Below are 17371 nucleotides of genomic sequence, written 5' to 3'. Positions count from 1 at the left end.
GATGCAAACTAAAATACTTTGAGATAAAATGGCAAATATCTGGGTTTGCTTTAAAAATCTTAGGAATAAGAGAAACAAGGGGGAAAAATGAAGTAAGTATGGCCAAACTTTTATAATTATTGAATCTGGGTGATGGGTATTTGGGGGTTCCCTGTAGTATTATTTCTGCTTTTTGTTGGTTTACAAATTTTCATAATAAAGGTATATTTCAAGAATCATTAGAGAGGGGTGAATACAGTGTTCACTATTTGGGTGCTGGGTACACTCAAAGCCCAGACTTTACCACCAGATAATATATGCATGTAAGAAATCACACCTTCATGCCTATAATCCCAGCACTTTGGGAAGCTGAGGCGGACAGATCACCCGAGGTCAGGAGTTCAAGACCAGCCTGGCCAACATGGCAAAACCCTGTCTCTACTAAAAACACAAAAATTAGCTAGGTGTGGTGGCACACACCTGTAATCCCAGCTACTCAGGAGCCCGAGGCAGGAGAACCACTTGAACCAGGGAGGTGGAGGTTGCAGTGAGCCAAGACTGTGCCACTGCATTTCAGCCTGGGAAACAGAGTAAGACTCCATCCCCCACTCCCCAGTATACCCCCCACCCCCCCGGAAAAAAAGGCTGGGTGCGGTGGCTCACGCCTGCAATCCCAGCACTTTGGAAAGCCAAGGCGGGCGGATCACGAGGTCAGGAGATCGAGACCATCCTGGCTTACACGGTGAAACCCTGTCTGTACTAAATACACAAAAAATTAGCCGGGCGTGGTGGCGGGTGCCTGTAGTCCCAGCTACTCGTGAGGCTGAGGCAGGAGAATGGCGTGAACCCGGGAGGGAGAGGTTGCAGTGAGCCGAGATCACGCCACTGCACTCCAGCCTGGGCGACAGAGCAAGACTCCGTCTCAAAAACAACAACAACAACAACAACAACAAAAACTACACTCATCTTCCCTAAATATATCAAAATTTTAAAATAATTTTAAAGTCATCACATGGCAGGTAGCTCCGATCTGATCACGGGTCTCTCCCTGAACCAATCACCGTGGCCAGAAGAACACCAACCTCTGATTGGTCACACTAAATTTGTTTCCCACTCCTGAGTAGAGGACAGAGCAGATGTCACCTGAAGCACCCCCAAGCGGCTAATCGAGGAGATGTTACTAGAGCAAAGATGAAAAGATGCAAGGAGCAAAACAACTGGTGTCTACCACGATTCACACTGTCTCAACCAACAATGGCTCAGGCTCCAAGAAAGCTGATGGGGGCCTTTTTCCCACTTGGCATCACAAACGCTCCTTTCCTTTCTCCCCTCTTCCCCTCTTCTCCACCACTTTCTCAAGAAGTCAGGGAAGTGGTACAATGAGGTCGTGGGGAAAATGCCCCCTCAAAAGCAGAAGATGCATTTATCCATTAAAACGTTTTTTTTTTTTTCTTTTTTTCTGAGACAAAGTCTTGCTCTGTCACCTAGGCTGGAGTGCAGTGGCACGATCTCAGCTCACTGCAACCTCCGCCTCTCAGGTTCAAACAATTCTCCTGCCTCAGCCTCCCAAGTAGCTGGGATTACAGGCATATGCCACCATGCCCGGCTAATTTTTGTATTTTTAGTAGAGACGGGGTTTCACCATGTTGGCCAGGCTGGTCTCAAACTCCTGACCTCAGGTGATCTTCCCACATTGGCCTCCCAAAGTGCCGGGATTACAGGCATGAGCCAATTTTTTTTTAGACAGAGTCTCGCTCTGTCACCAGGCTGGAGTGCGGTGGCACAATCTCGGCTCACTGCAACCTCCACCTCCCAGGTTCAGACGATTCTCCTGCCTCAGCCTCCCTAGTAGCTGGGACCACAGGCACGTGTCACCACGCCTGGCTAATTTTTGTATTTTTAGTAGAGACAGGGTTTCACCATATTGTTCAAGCTGGTCTTGAACTCCTGAGCTGAAGTGATCCACCCAGCTCAGCCTCCCAAAGTGCTGGGATTACAGGCGTGAGCCACCGTGCTCAGCCTCATCAAAACATATGTACTGCTTACTTGCTATGTGCCAGGCACTGTCCTAGGCACTGAGAACACAGTGATGGACAACAATAACCTGGTTGGTGACTATAAACCTACAAACAAGCATTTGATATTGCTGAGCCTGTTTCCTCATCTGTAAAGCAGGAACAGCAATATATATACAGTTGACTCTTGAACAACATGGGTTTGAACTGTGCAGGTTCATTTATACATGACTTTTTTTCAAAAAATATATTGGAAAAATTTTTTGGAGATCTGCAACCATTTGAATAAACTTGAAGATAAACTGCCGAAAAATATTTTAAAAATATTGGCCAGCCACAGTGGCTCATGCCTGTAAGTCCAGCACTTTCGGAGGTTGGGGCAGGAAGACTGCTTGAGTTCAGAAGTTCAAAACCAGCCTGGGCAACATAGTGAGACCCTGTCTTTACCAAACAAAAAAATTATTTTTAATTAGCCAGGCATGGTGTCATGTGCCTGTGGTCCCAGCTCCTCAGGAGGCTGAGGCAGGAGGATCACTTGAGCCGGCGAGGATGAGCCTTCAGTGAGCCATGATCGCACCACTGCACAGCCTGGATGACAGAGCTAGATAGATACTGTCTCCAAAAAAAAAAAAAAAATCAAAAAAATTTAAGAAAAAGTATGTCATAAATGCATAAAATATAATAGATACTTGAGTATTTTATTATTTGTTACCATAAAATATACACAAATCCATTACACAAATTTAGAACTTACTAAAACTTCTGCACACAAATACTTACAATGCATACATGGCACAACTGGCAGTTGAGAGATATGTAAATATGCAATATTAAACCATAACTGCATAACATTAACTGTCGTCCATACTGTACTACTGTAATAATTTTGTAGCCACCTTCTATTGCTATTTCAGTGAGCTCAAGTGTTGAGAGTATCCACCTAAAACGCCATGTGACAATAATCATCTCCAAGTGAACAGTATAGCTCTCCAGTAAATTGCGTATCATAGTAAAAAGTGATCTCTAGCAGTTCTCGTGGATTTTTCATCGTGTTTGGTGCAATACCATAAACCTTGAATAACTCCATGGGACCCATACAAAATGCCATTAGTGATGTTGGAAGTGCTCCCAAGAAGCAGAGAAAGGTCGTGGCATTACAAGAAAAAGTCGAGTTGCAGGATATGTATCTTGGATTGAGGTCTGCAGCTGCAGTTGCCCACCATTTCAGACAGATGATTCATCTTGTAAACAGACTATGTAAACTTACAGTATAGATCAATACAGTATAGTACTAGAAATGTATTTTCTCTTCCTTATGGTTTTCTTAATTACATTTTCTTTTCTCTAGCTTACTTTATTGTAAGACTACAGTATATAATACATATCACATACAAAATATGTGTCAGCTGACTATTTATGTTATCGGTAAGGCTTCCGGTCAACAGTAGGCTATTAGTAGTTAAGTTTTGGGGGAACCAAAAGTTATATACACATTTTTTACTGTACAGGGGGAGGGAGTTGTCAGTTCCCCTAATCCCCACACTGCTCAAGGGCCAACTGTATATACATACCAACATCATCAGACAAGATCAGAGAAATGAGATAGATGAACAATTTCGGCAAATTGTAAAGTTATTATTTTTCCTCTGTCTCCCCCTTTTCCCTACTGATCCTCATAGTTCTTCTCTTAGTGTCTAATAAGTGTGTCTCCTTGACACTGATATCAGTTAAGGTTCAATTTAGCAGCATATTAACAGGACCAAAATAATACTCAAACAAGATAGAGCTTATTTTACATCTTATATAAAATGAGTCCAGAGGTGGAGAGTACCAGGCTGCTGTGGCAGCCCCACAAAGTCACCAGCAACCCAGGCTGTTTCTAGCCTTCTTCTCTGCCAACTTTAACATGTGGCTTTCATCTTCAAGATTGCTTCATGGTGACAACATAGCTGCTGCAGCCCCAACCACAACATCTACATTTCAGGAAGGAAGAACTGAAGAAAAGGAAATGGCCAAAGGGTTCCTATCTCCCATTTGGCCCAGCCTCCCTTAAAGAAATTTCCTGGAAGCACCAACAATACTTCTACTTACATTTCACTGGCCACTCATGTCCACAAGTGAAGTTGGAAAATACAATTTTCAGCTGAGTGTATTGATGCCCACCAACAACACAGGAGTCCATTACTGATGAAGAAGTAGACTGAATATGGAGTTTAGGCAACTAGTAGAGTATTCTACAACATTCCTTAGAAAGTACAGATGAAATCATATTTTTTACATTATTAAACCACCTATTTATAAAGCCTTTTGACAACCAGAATTCTTTACTCCTGAATAAGAATTTGTATTTGGCCCATGCCCATTTAGTCTCATGCCTACCTACAGAACCTGATCAGGACACCATCTCTGAAGAGCTATGCATTCTTTCCCAAAGGAAACAATTCCAATAACCAATTCTCATGTGATCTCTGAGGCATGATGGGAGGTAGGAGAGCTAGCCATAAAAATCCAAGCCTAATGAGCAAAAGCTCTCCCAATCAACCTTCAATCCATTTCCAGGGCAAAGAGTCTTCCCCTCTGTAAATGAAGAGGAGTGGGGATGGAAAATTTCTCTGCCCCTTTCAGCCCTGACATTCTATACACCTTTATAAAGTCCATTCATCAAATTACCATAGGTGCAGACAGATTTATCTCAAAAGAGTTTGGGGAAAGGGAGATTCACTCCTACTTTTAAAATCCATTTCTATTCTACTTAATAAGAGGTTTTTTTCTTTTGTTAATGGAACTTGGAAATGCATGAAAATTGGAGACATAAACTTCTGGATAAGAAGTATTAAAAGCTCCACTTGCCAGCTGCCTTATCATTTTCTTTTCATTGGGTCATATGTAACTTGGGATTACAACATCTAATGTGGCCATATCTCAAATGCAATTACCATTGCTACGGTAGGTTCCAATAAGTATGCACTACTGAGATTAGCAGCTCTTGCCATTGAGTTGAAATATCTAAGGAAGGTAGATCACCACCAGAAAAAAAAAAAATCCATTATCTAATCTTACTGCTCTATAATACTGTAGGCTACTTTAATTTTTTAATAAAGGGATATTATTTTGCTTATAATTGTCAGCCCAACAAATTTAAAATATTTAACTATAACAAGTACATTAATGTTTTCTAATAGATTCCTTGGAGTCTGATATATTCACAATCTGGCCCTCCATCTGTTTGCTTCCCTGAAATATTGCTATCCTGAGTAAATGCTGTTGTATATTTTTCTGCTGATCAATTTAAAGTTTAACATTCTTCCTTTTCCAAGGCTCAGATCCTTTCAGATCATTTCTTGTGACCTAAGCTAGGCATATTTGGAGATTCACCAACTCCTTCAGGTCCCTGAAATTCCAGGAAGGGCAATGGAGGAGTAATTTCCATGGCGGCTAATGTCAAGAGTAGATGTCTAGTTCATATCCACACCCCTGGAGGAGCTTATCCTACTATTTAGAGCTTTGTTTTTAGCTGAAATTTATTGAACACTTGCCGTGTGCCAGCAACTATGCTAGGTAGCTTACATGCATCATTTCATTTAACCCTCTCAACAATACTGAAGTGTGGATACCATTATTATAACTATTTGTCAGATGGATGAGAAACCAAAGTTTAAAGAGGCTAAGTCATTTGGTCAAGTCATAATTAGTAAATGGAGGAGCAAAGGTTTAAATCCAGGTCTTTCTGACTCCATAACCCAAGCTCTACACACTGTGATAGACTGAACCATTGCTCCAATTCCTCATCCTTTCCTGTAACCATGCCCTTTGCCATGTAACTTTGAGTTCCTCCCACAAAAGACCAAGTGTACTTCCCCACCTCTTGACTTCAGGCTCAACCATGTGCTCTGACTTGCTTAATATGACACCTGCATATGTGACACAAGCATAGGATTGGAATATGCTTGCACAGTTGGGCTTGCCTTCTTTAAATTTTGCCAGTACCAAGAAAAGAACATGCCTTGTATGGCCTACTAGTCCCAGGAAAAGGATAAGAGACAAATGAAAGAGAATCACTCCAGCCAACCTGCAAACTTATGAGCAAGAACCAAACATTTATTGCACGTCACTGAGATTTAGAGGTGGTTTGTTACACAGCAATAGCTAACTGACACAAACACCATAATTTACTGTCTCCTGGTTATCATAAATCTTCATTAAAACTGGAAGGAAAATCTTGTTCTTTTAATTTAGCATGAGCTACCAATATTTACAGAACAAAGAAACAATATGGCCACCAACATGTGGAAAACATCATCTGCCTGCCACAGTCTGATAGCCTAAGATGTATTGGCTGGCCCCCATGTCATCTATCATTATGTTCAGATGCCTAGCTTGATTACCTCACATGAAAATATTCAGTCTGACATTGAACTTTGCAGGATTTAATCAGTTCCTCCTGAAATCTCCAAAGACACACATACACATGCATGGATGCATGAGCACACGTGCGTGTGCACATACCACACACACACAAGGGTCTCACTGCCAATCATGGAGAGGAGACAGTTGTCAATCTCAAACTTCAATCTGCTTCTCTGCCATAACAAAGAGATTCAGAAAACAACCTGAGTGCAGAATGAGCCTGAAATATGTTGTGGGGACAGAAATTCTGACTTGTCTTTTTCTTCACATTATTTTGGTGCAATGGGGAGAAGGAAGAAAAGAAAAAAGCTATAGGCTCGAAGTTAAACTGACTCAGAAAAGAAAGCAGGTGATACGTGAGGAGGAAGACTAATGAACAAAGATAGAAAAACAAGGTGGTGGTGAGATTCAGCATACACAAAGTTCTGCAGCAGTATCTAATATGGCTTCTATCAGTATGACAAGATGGGCAATCCCTTAATCAAACGTAAGAAAACAGATTGGTCAACTTCTCCCATCTTCTCTGTTATAACCTCTTACCCCATAGTCAAAATGTATCAGTCAACTGCCCTAATTTATTGCATGCCATTCTTGTATGCAGATCAACCTATCCCAAAGAGGCTGTTAGTCATTTAGTCATTCCACAAACCTTTATTGAATGTCTGCATACATGCTGGAGCTATGATGATAAGCAAGATAGATATGGTCCCTGCCCTCATGGAGTGTTCAATCTACTGGGGAAGACCATTAGACAAGCTCTTACATACAGCACAATGCACGCTATTATTGGGGAATAAATGGTGCTCTCAAAATGTCATTTGGGAACAGCCTTCAAGTAATGACCATGGGGAATTGGTGCATAAATATCCCAGCTCCCTCACCTCTCAGATGGGATAACTGAGGTATGCGTTCTACATTGACTCAGAGTTTCCTTGCAGGATTAATCTCTGGTGGATGGTTTGATAATGGGTCCTTTATTGAATGCCTTCTCATTCCTGTCTGACTTCCCCATTTCTCTACCAGTGTCAGATCTCAAGATATATATTTAGGAGATAATCCTAGGAAACAGTGGAGGATATAGAGCAAGGTTTCTTAACCTCAGCACTATTGGCATTTGAAGATGATAATTTTTTGTTTTAGGGGAATGCCCTGTGTATTGTAGGATATTTAGCAGCTTTCTTCTACCCGCCAGATGCCAGTAGCACCCCTCCATTTGTGACAACGAAAAATGACATTGCCAAATGACCCCTGGGAGGTGAAAACCACTGGACAGAGCATTACAAATTTATTACCATCTCCAAGATGAAGCCTTACCAACATTAAGGTGGAATCATAAATTCTGTGAGAAGAAAGAAACCAAAGATCTTCAGAAGATTCTTATTTCAAGGACAGCAAACACATGGCACAAATCTGAATATCAGCTGGCTTGTGCCCATGGCAAACATCACCAGTCAATTCCTGCTCTCTTTCCTTCTAAGCCTGAAGAGGCTGCTATCTTCCTCTATGCAGAGCTACAGGCAGCCATTACCAATGGATTGAAGTTGGAATGAGAGAATCACATGTTGCTTTCTTTGCCACCCCTGCATTGAATTACAATGTTAGAGAAGAGTCTCCACCTTCTTTCTGCCCCAACATGGCCAGTAGATACAACCTACTCCCCTCAGCAATGCGCAGTGGCAATAGTTCTCAGCTGAAGGAAAGGGCCCACACTCCCCTATGGAAGGGTCAGAATCCTCCTGGGGAGAAAGAGTGTGTATGCATGTGTAATGAAACACTCTCTGCCACTAGTAATTTTGACAGCTCTGATTTGCACCCCACCCCCACCCCATCCCCCATTTGGGAATCATTGTTATAGACTTTAGACATAATTCCCTGGGAAGAAAATTTTTCTTTTCTTCTCTACATTTGTCCTTTAAGAAAATATGAAAATGTTACTTATTCATGGAGCCCTTGATGTATTCCATTTGCTTTCATAATCCAAATATGGATTTAAATATGTTTTTAACTTAATGCAACCTGAGTCATAATGGTTTGGTTTGAATAGGTCAACATATACTGCTGGCTAATTGAAGGCAGATCTTTCTCAAGCCCTGGGCTAGAATGAATTTATTTCTCAAGTCATTCCTTCCTTGGGAAAGCTAAGAACTGCACTAGCCAGCACAGTTAGTAGGAAAAATAAATTCCCCCTTACCCTTACCTGTGTGGATAGCAAAGGGGAAAGGGTTCAATTTGATAGTGAGAATCTAAGCTGGTGCTGAATTATGTAGAACGAACGTTGCCTGGAGAAGAGAAAAACAGCCATGCTTCAAAGCAGGGTCAAAATGCTTTCTAAATGGGTAGCAGTACTACATGCCTATTAAAGTGACTATCAACAACAACACAATGACAAGACTTAGCGAGGACATGAAGCATCTAGAACCCTCATCTATTGCTGGGGGAAATACAAATGGTACACCCACCATGGAAAACAGTTTGGCAATTTGTGATAAAGTTAAACATATGTTTACCATGCAAACCTGCAATCCTATTCATTGGTATTGCCCAAAAAAAAAAAAAAAAAGAAAACCTATATTCACACAAAACCAGTACACAAATGTTTGTAATTGCTTTATTTACAGTTACCCCAAACTGGAAACAACCAAAATGTTCCTCCACCAGAGAATGAATAAACAAACCACAATGGAATACTACTGATCAATAAAAAGGAATGAGCTACTAATATACACAAAAACATTGATGTATCTCAAATACATTATGCAAAATGAAAGAAGCCAGATTCAAAGGGATATATTACATATATATTATATATAACACAGAAAATATATATAATTAAAAGTAATGGCAAAAACCGCAATTACTTTTGCACCAACCTAATATATATTACAATATTTCATGTGTATGACATTCTGGAAAAGGCAAAACTATCGGAATGAAGAACAGATCAATGGTTGCCAGAGGTTGAGGGTGAGAGAACGGGCAGCATGAGAGAATTTGGAATGGGGGTGGTGGTTCCGTATCTTGATTGAGGTAGTGGTTACGTCACTATGCATTTGTCTAAACTCATAGAACTGTGTACTGTAAAGAGTGAATTTTACTATCTATAAATTTAGAAATAATAAAAACTAAACAAATTAAGATTAGCCCTTCAATTGATTATACCATCCACAAATCCAAAATATCTTAAAATACTTCTGTGAGCCTCATCTGGAAAATGGGGCTACGTTATAGGCCATTATAAGGATTAAATGGGACAAAGAACACAAAGTGCCTTCCAACATAGTAAGTCCACAGCGATTGATGTTTACTATTATTCATTTAATCAACTCTTACTCCAGGCAAAGCTCCAAGAATTAGAGTTACTTGCTTGTCTTTTCCACTAGGCTATAGACTTCTACAGGACAGGGAATATGCCCAATGTGTACCTGTGCTCACCAGAGTGTCCAGTGCCATGCTTAGCACAGGAAAAAATAATAAATTTTCATCAAATTGAACTGTTATGGGCAGAGACCGCTAATTGTCCCCCAACATCTTTCCTCCCCTATTCAATAATAATCCAAAGTTTTAGCTGGAAACATGGCTGCCTAGCCAGAGACTACATTTCCCAGCCTCCACTGCAGCTAGGTGTGGGCATGTGACTTGGTGTGGCCAAGGAGACATGGGTGAAAGTGAGATGTGCCCTTCCAACTTGTGCCTTTAACAGAATGTTTGTGTTGCTGGCTAGAGAGCCGGAACTGGAGCCAATGCCTTGAACCCAGAGACAGAAGTGATATGTGAAGATAGCAGAGGCATCCATCCTCCTGTATCTAGAGACTATTACATGAGAAAGAAATGAATTTATATATTTCTGAATGCCACTGTTAAAGCAGGCAAACCAGGACTCTAACTCATACAAATGGATGCTCACTGAACATACTGTTCTGCTCCTTCATTCAGTCATTCAGTAATATTTAGTGAGTACCCCATCGTCAGAGGCATTCAAACCAGAGTGACTCCATCTTGTGTAGAGGCTGGGTAACATAAGGCTGAGACCTACTGGGCTGCATTCCCAGGAGATTAGGCATTCTAAGTCACAAGATGAGATAGGAGGTCAACACAAGATACAGGTCATAAAGACCTTGCTGATAAAACTGCATGCAGTAAGGGAGGTGGCCAAAACCTACCAAAACCAAGATGGCAAGAAAAGTAACCTCTGGTCATCCTCACTGCTCATTATACACCAATTATAACGTATTAGCATGCTAAGAGACACTCCCACCAGTGCCATAACAGTTTACAAATGCCATGGCAATATCAGGAAATTATCCTATACAGTCTAAAAATGGGAGGAACCCTCAGTTCTGAGAATTGCCCACCCCTTTCCTGGAAAATGCATGAATAATCCACCCCTTGTTTAGCATATAATTAAGAAATAACCACAAAAATGGGCAACCAACAGCCCTCAGGACTATTCTTTTATTCCATTACTTTCTTAGTAAACTTGCTTTCACTTTACTGTATGGGCTTACTCTGAATTCTTTCTTGGGAAAGATCCAAGAACCCTCTCTTGGGGTCCGGATTGGGACCCCTTTCCGGTAACATCATGACAGCTGCTCTGGAATGCCAAGGGGTATATGACTGGTCCCTGCCCACTGTGAGCTCACCATGTAGGTGGGAAGAGAAAAATCTACAGCCAAGAAAAGTTTAATCATTACATACAAATTAAAGTCTTCACATAATGCAAATAATGTCCTAAGACCTTCATTGATTCAACTATTATTTGGTTACCTTCTAATGCTAGGCACCATTGTAGATGCTAGGAATATTATAAGGAAGAAAACAGTGAGAGTCCCGGCTCTTATGGTGCTTACATTTGAGTGGAGAGGGGTAGAGGAAAAGGCAATACATAAATAAGCAAACAAATCAATAAGAAGTTATCAAGCAGCAGTAAGTACCTTGAGGAAAATATAACAATGTCATAGGACAGAGAGAGGGTCTGGGGTTTATATGGAGTGGTTTCAGGGAGGGCTCCTCAAGGAAGTGGCATTTCAGTAGAGAGCTAATGATGAGAAGGAGCTAGGCAAGTGAACACCTGGAGAAAGGGTGCTCTAGGTAGAGGGAAGAGCTGGTTCAAAGGTACTAAGGCAGGAGCAAACCTCATATGCTTGAAATTCAGAAAGAAGATTCATGTGGTAAAAGCATATGGAGAGATGGAAAAATGATGTTAATATAAATGTTCATTAAATAGTACAAACACTAAGAATTGTAAGGAGAAATCGGTGTAGATTAGATATATCAGAGAAGGCTTCCTGGAGGAGGTGGAACTTAAATTGGATGGAGATGCAGGAAAAGGATTTGGATCAGCAGAGAAGAAAAGGGAAGTAATTTTAGAAAAAGAGAAAGAAACATGAGCAAAGTATAGAAGCAAAAATAGACCGGCTATACTTTAAATGAATATGTGGATGGTTGATATGCAGCATGCATTCCATTACTAGCCTTTCCTTGTGGCAGACATTGCTAATCAACCGTAGCACTTTTCCTGCAGAGCCTGAGTGTGGCCTTAAATCCTCAACCATCACTCCATCGATTCCAATCAATCCAAGTGCCCTATGAGACAAAACCTATGAGTCTGCCCTGAATTAATTTAAAGGCTCTCTTTACTGCCCAGGAAAGATGGAAAGAGAAAATCCTATACTTGAAAATAACATAATTGGGCTTTTATACTTTCTCACAAGCAACTCAATCAAATGCCTCTTATTCAGCAATATGCAAATAATATAGCTATCCCCCTTCAGCCCTGCACAACCCAGAGACCTAGACCCAAAACGCAAACAAGGCTTTGCCCCTTCTGTTCTCCCATAGGCACACTAACGCTGATGACTGTGCAAGCTGATTCTGCTTGATTAGAGCGAAGCCTGGCTCCTGCACGCACCCTGAGTCCTTCACAGTAACCTGTATGTCTTCTGACATCTTCCTGTGTGCATCAGCTCCTCGCCTCATGAATCACATCCTAAACCATTTTCTTTGACATTTAAAGCCCTGCCTCAAGGTGCACTGCTGTGACTAGATGATCCAACTTCCAGATACAGGCACCCTCCTAAAGGATGGCTGTTCCCAGGGGTCTGCAATATCTAGGAGGCTGCTCGTGCCCTGTCCAGCCTTCTGAACCCATGGGATAGACACATTGGGACAGAATCTTAATGACATTTTCTGAGCACTTATTAGAGACCAGAACGTGTGCCACACACTTCATGTACCAACCACTTATAGGCCTCATGTTATCCCATGAGGGGGGACCCTCTTATTACACCCATTTTACAGGTGGGGAAACTGAGGCACACCGTGATATTAGGCAACTTGGCCATGGTCGCCTAATAAATGTCAGAATCTGAACCCACATCTCAGCCACTGAAGCCAGCTGCCTGGTCTCATGAATTCAATTCTCTCATTTCTCATCCAAGCCTCCTTCCCCTCCTGTAACAATAACTAATTCAAAACAAAGAACAAAACTGATTTTAGCTCAGACCTCACTTACACCATCCCTTGAGTCCTTTCAAATTGGGTGCCTCTCCCCTTTAATTTATTCACGGAACAAATATTTATTGAACATCCACCATATGCCAGACACTGCCAGCTGGTGGGACTCTTTTCTGACTTTGTACCAAGAAATTATCTTACTCTGGCAAAAGCATGAGTCTCAAAACAGCCACACAGCTCCATTGTTTATTGTTAGGCTGCTTTTTTTTTTCCTGCAAATCTTGTGTAATCTCTTTCAATACAAATATTTTCCAAAAATATGGACTGAAACAAGCTTGGCTTGATGGTCGGGGAAAAGATTGTAAAAAAGAAATATGCTCTCTTTTCTACACACTGTTGATTTTACTACAAATCCTTTCAGCTACTTGGTTTTTGAAAATAACATTGAACTAGAGGGACACAGATCAACATGAATGAGTCTCGACCTTGATGTTGAGTGAAAAAAGCTAGTTGCAGAAGGATAAGTATACTTTATTATTTAAATAAAGAAATGTGCAAGACAATACAATAGGCTATATGCAGTAGGTTATATATATACAAATACATGTCAGGCATGGTGGCTTATGCCTATAATCCCAGCACTTTGAGAGGCCAAGGCATGAGGATCCCTTGAACCCAGGAGTTCGAGACCAGCCTGGGCAACATGGTGAGACCCTTTCTCTACAAAAAAATGAAAGAAAGAAAGAAAGAAAGAAAGAAGAAGAAGAAGAAGAAGAAGAAGAAGAAGAAGAAGAAGAAGGAGAAGAAGGAGAAGAAGGAGAAGAAGGAGAAGAAGGAGGAGAAGGAGAAGGAGAAGGAGAGGGAGAGGGAGAGGGAGAAGGAGAAGGAGATGGAGAGGGAGAAGGAGAAGAAAGAAGAAGAAGAAGAAGAAGAAGAAGAAGAAGAAGAAGAAGAAGAAGAAGAAGAGGAAGTGAGCTGGGTGTGGTGGCACACAGTCCCAGCTACTCAGGAGGCTGAGATGGGAGGATCACATGAGCCCAGGAGTTTGAGGCTGCCATGAGCCATGATCACACCACTGCACTCCAGTCTGGGCAACAGAGTGAGTCCCTGTCTCAAAAACAAAACAAACAAACAAAATATATATACACATACACACACACACACATACACACACACACACACAAGTAGGGGACAAACGAGCACCAAATTCATAATGCAGGCTACCTCTGGTGGGGGCATGAGGGACATGTGATTGGGGACAGGGCTGTGATTGCTTCAGTAGCATCTTAGTTCTTAAACTGGATGGTGAGTACATGGGTGTTCATTATGTTATTCTTTACACCTTTTTGTATGTCTTAATATTTTGTATATTTAAAATAACAATTTAAAAATAGACATCTGGATAATTTATGCGGTTTCTATTAGATTGAAACATAAGAAATTGCCAACGTTGGACCATTTTTTGACCTACAAAGGGACAGTTTCCTATGTTCATAACAGAATCTAGATCTATAACACATCAATTCATCCAAATCAACCTTTCTAATAAATCTCACTTATGAATAATGAAGAATAGAAAATCTTGGTCTGGGTGGATTGCGTGCGTGCCTGCGTGCGTGCATGCGTGTGTGTGTTTTCTTTAACTCAAATTAAATACAGCATTCAGATGACAGAACCAAAATTAACCTAAGAACTAAAATGTACAGAGGCCGGGCATGGTGGCTCACCCCTGTAATCCCATTACTTTGGGAGGCCGAGGAGGGCAGATCACCTGAGGTCAGGAATTCGAGACCAACCTGACCAACATGGAGAAACCCCATCTCTACTAAAAATACAAAATTAGCCAGGTGTGGAGGTGCATGCCTGTAATCCCAGCTACTCTGGAGGCTGAGGCAGGAGAATTGCTTGAACCCGGGAGGCAGAGGTTGCAGTGAGCTGAGATCGCACCATTGCACTCCAGCCTGGGCAACAAGAACAAAACTCCGTCTCAAAAAAAAAATATTGTACAGAGAACAAGGAACGAGGAAAGAGAGATTGCAGCAAAAAGTGGACAGATGCAGCATTCTCCCCAGCAAGTCGTATGGGTTATCACTCCTCCTACCTGCACTGGATAACAGAGCCCGCCCAATGAGATGCCCAGAAGAGCAGTCATTTGTCGTTGGTTAACAACCTGAAGTCCAGTGAGGCAAATTCGTGGCCATTGCAACCACAAGGAAAGGAAAGCTTTATTAGAAGTATAAAACACGCCACTCGTTTCTGAAGTGCTTGAGTAAATTTCATTAGCTTATACCCCCAAAAAAACATCTATGCCAAGTAATGCAACACACTGCAAGAAGAGAGGGAGAATGAGAAAATTACATTGCATTGCTATCCTTTCAACTTTTTGTCAGTTCCTTTCAACTGAAAGTCGTCCCCAAAGAGATGTGCTCCTTTTTTTTCCTTCTCAAGGCTTTAAGGAAGAAACAAATAAACTTTTAGCAGAAAGGAGGAGAGAGGCCCAGGATTGCAGCACAAATGATCAAAGTGAACAAACTATGCTTATATAGGGCAGTTTGGGTATGCACAAGAAACACTCCAGGAGCTTATTAGAAATGCAAATCCCTGCCCCTGCCACTGTTCTGACTCAATAGGTCCAGGAATGAGCCTAAGAACTGTAAGTATTTCATAAGCACCTTGAGTGATTCAGATGCAGGGTGTGTACAGACCTCATCAAGAAAGAAATGTTGTGATAGGAGGATCCGGCTACCCTAAAATTGATCTGAATTCTCCCAAACGCTGTTCTTGATCAAAGAAAGAATAGTTGTTGCTGCCTGCTTGGAGTTCTTCTGAACTTGAGATAACATTCTAAGCTAATTTATTGCATCTCTGAAGTGCCTACTGAATTGTTTCATTCACTTATTCATTCAACAAATATTTATTAAGCACCTACTATGTGCTAGGTGCTGTGTTACATAAGAGACTCATGTTCAAGATAAAAGGAAGGGAGAAAGGCAAAAAGAAAGGGTAATAAAAAATACACAGAAACGGAAAAGAAAGGGAAGGGAAAGATTTTTAAGTAATGTTTTTGAATCATCAGGCAGCCCACTGTGGAAACATAATATGTAATTTATAATGACTTCTTTACATATCTTCCTGCTGACTGTACCTGGATTCGCTTTGTTTTCTCTTCTGTATGTTAAGCTCCAGGCAAAACTACCTCATTTGTTATGTACAAGTGGAGTCTATGCACACTAGGGAAGCTCTTGCTTTTAGCCTCTGGGACCTTAAGGACGTGTCACAACACTACAAATATGATTGGGCCTGAAAGGGAACTAGCAGAGGCCAGAGTGCTGTGGCCTGGGATCATGGAATGGCCGCCTGGGGACTTTACAGGGTACAAGGAGCAGCCTCCTGACTTCTCTCCTCCTGAAAGCTTCAAACCGCCCCTCCTACCCTCCTTGGCTTGATCTCAGCCAAACATTCCAACCTAAGAAAATCAAGAGTCCCAGTTTGCCCAGGAAGAACGGGGTTCTGGGATGTGGGACTTTCAGCGCTGAAACTACGGTCAAGAAAGGCAACCAGGCCGGGCGCGGTGGCTCAAGCCTGTAATCCCAGCACTTTGGGAGGCCGAGACAGGCGGATCACGAGGTCAGGAGATCGAGACCATCCTGGCTAACACGGTGAAACCCCGTCTCTACTAAGCATACAAATAAAATTAGCCAGGCGTAGTGGCGGGCGCCTGTAGTCCCAGCTACTCGGGAGGCTGAGGCAGGAGAATGGCGTGAACCCGGGCGGCGGAGCTTGCAGTGAGCCGAGATCGCGCCACTGCACTCCAGCCTGGGCGACAGAGTAAGACTCCGTCTCAAAAAAAAAGAAAAAAGGCAACCAGCCATGAACACAGGGCCTGGGGAAGCTACAAAAGGAGGATGCTCTGGCTTTGGGCTGCTTTGTGGCCTTGGGCAAACAATTAAACATGTCTGAGCCTCACTTTCCTCCTCTGTAAAGTGGGGGGATAATCAGCGTCCCACTGTGTTATTGTGAGGATTAAATGAACCTTCGTGCTTGCTGTGTTGTCCGCCGGGAAGATCCTCTACTACCCTGGTTTCTTGGTTGGAATGACCCACCTGCAACCTACAAGCTTGGTTTAAACAGCATTTTTTCAGATGTCCCAGACCCCACATTCAAATCACCGGTATATAGCACAGTGCCTGGCACATAGTAGGTGCTTAATAAACATTTGGGGAATAAATAAACAATGCATAGCATGCACAGCACCTGACACGAGAGTAATTTTTTTTTTTTTTTTTTTTTTTTTTTTTTTTTTTGAGACAGGGTTTCGCTCTGTCACCCAGGCTGGAGTGCAGTGGCGTGAGCATGGCTCACTTCAACCTTGAACTCCCAGGCTCAAGTGATCCTTCTGCCTCAGCCTCCTGAGTAGCTGGAACTACAGACACACATCACTAACCCTGGGTAATTTTTTATTTTTTTATAGAGACAGGGTCTCACTTTGTTACCCAGGCTGGTCTCAAACTCCTGGC

The 17371-nt window shown here is 41.9% G+C and overlaps 1 protein-coding gene across 7 annotated transcripts in view; it reads right to left on the bottom strand.

Moving 5' to 3' along the window:
• RPH3A (rabphilin 3A) overlaps window positions 1-17371 on the bottom strand; it is a 320776-nt gene that overhangs the window by 176360 nt on the left and 127045 nt on the right. For 2 of the 7 annotated variants that reach the window (XM_063786059.1, XM_054663615.2), the window contains one exon: window positions 8599-8680. The exons of the other annotated variants lie outside the window; for them this stretch is intronic. The gene's annotated coding sequence lies outside the window, so the exon portion shown is untranslated. The remainder of the gene's footprint in view (window positions 1-8598; window positions 8681-17371) is intronic. 7 annotated transcript variants of the gene reach the window in all.

The sequence above is a fragment of the Pan troglodytes genome, chromosome 10 (genome assembly GCF_028858775.2).
Source record: "Pan troglodytes isolate AG18354 chromosome 10, NHGRI_mPanTro3-v2.0_pri, whole genome shotgun sequence".
Lineage (NCBI taxonomy): Eukaryota > Metazoa > Chordata > Mammalia > Primates > Hominidae > Pan > Pan troglodytes.
This window is presented reverse-complemented; position numbering and strand designations above follow the sequence as displayed.